Source organism: Microtus ochrogaster, unplaced genomic scaffold (genome assembly GCF_000317375.1).
Source record: "Microtus ochrogaster isolate Prairie Vole_2 unplaced genomic scaffold, MicOch1.0 UNK3857, whole genome shotgun sequence".
In the NCBI taxonomy this organism is placed as follows: domain Eukaryota; kingdom Metazoa; phylum Chordata; class Mammalia; order Rodentia; family Cricetidae; genus Microtus; species Microtus ochrogaster.
The window spans coordinates 1-1,619 of record NW_004952951.1 but is presented as its reverse complement, the minus strand read 5'-3'; the positions used below and the strand labels follow the sequence as shown (position 1 = coordinate 1,619).

The 1,619-nt window shown below is 52.7% G+C and overlaps 1 pseudogene; it reads right to left on the bottom strand.

Annotated features, from left to right (window-relative positions):
• Window positions 1-52: 52 nt before the first annotated feature.
• LOC101983432 lies at window positions 53-1,515 on the bottom strand (annotated as a pseudogene).
• Window positions 1,516-1,619: the final 104 nt, after the last annotated feature.

Here is a 1,619-nt window from a genome sequence, read left to right as displayed (position 1 = left end):
GCACTGGAAACATTTTTATTGACAATTTAGGACAGTTACACACACAACAACAACAAAGAAAAGACAATGAAGGGTAGACAATGCACCACGGGGCTAATATTCTTCACCCTCATCATCTCCTTCAGCACTATCGGCCCCAACCTCTTCATAATCCTTCTCCAGGGCAGCCATGTCTTCACGGGCCTCAGAGAACTCCCCCTCCTCCATACCGTCACCCACATACCAGTGCACAAAGGCACGCTTGGCATACATCAGATCAAACTTGTGATCTCGGCGAGCCCAGGCCTCAGCGATGTCTGTGGTGTTGCTCAGCATGCACACAGCTCTCTGGACCTTGGCCAGGTCTCCACCAGGTACCAAGAGGGAGGCTGGTAATTAATGCCAACCTTGAAGCCAGTGGGGCACCAGTCCACAAAATGGATGGTACGCTTGGTCTTGATGGTGGCAATGGAAGCATTGACATCTTTGGGAACCACGTCACCATGGTACAGCAGGCAGCAAGCCATGTATTTACCGTGGCGAGGGTCACATTTCACCATCTGGTTGGCTGGCTCGAAGCAGGCATTGGTGATCTCTGCTACTGTAAGCTGCTCATGGTAGGCTTTCTCAGCAGAGATGACAGGGGCATATGTGGCCAGAGGGAAGTGGATACGAGGGTAGGGCACCAGGTTGGTCTGGAATTCTGTCAGGTTAACATTCAGGGCTCCATCAAATCTGAGGGAAGCAGTGATGGAGGACACAATCTGGCTAATGAGGCAGTTAAGGTTAGTGTAGGTGGGGCGCTCAATGTCGAGGTTTCTACGACAGATGTCATAGATGGCCTCATTGTCCACCATGAAGGCACAATCAGAGTACTCCAGGGTGGTGTGGGTGGTGAGGATGGAGTTGTAGGGCTCAACCACAGCGGTGGAAACCTGGGGGGCTGGGTAGATGGAGAACTCCAGCTTGGACTTCTTCCCATAATCAACAGAGAGCCTCTCCATTAGCAGGGAGGTGAACCCAGAGCCAGTTCCCCTGCCAAAGCTGTGGAAAACCAAGAAGCCCTGAAGACCTGTGCACTGGTCGGCCAGCTTGCGAATTCTGTCCAAGACAAGGTCAATGATCTCCTTGCCAATGGTGTAGTGACCACGGACATAGTTATTGGCAGCATCTTCCTTGCCTGTGATGAGCTGCTCAGGGTGGAAGAGCTGGCGGTAGGTACCAGTGTGAACCTCATCAATAACCGTGGGCTCCAGGTCTACGAACACTGCCCGGGGCACGTGCTTGCCAGCGCCTGTCTCACTGAAGAAGGTGTTGAAGGAGTTGTCTCCTCCCGCAATGATCTTGTCACTTGGCATCTGGCCGTCCGATGCCATGTTCCAGGCAGTAGACTTCCCAGCGGGCATTGCCGATCTGGACACCAGCCTGGCCGATGTGGATGGGGATGCACTCACACATATTTAGTCCTTGAAGTGGTCTGCGAAAACTGAGTCGGAGAGGGTGATTAGGACCTCCCACTAGCAGACTACCAAGGAGTCCGGGGGAGCAGTAGTCCTGCCATTGTTCTTGAGTTCTCAGTAGTCCTCATTGTCCACTATGTTCAGCTAGTCCGGTTTTATCCCATGCTTTTTCAGACCCAG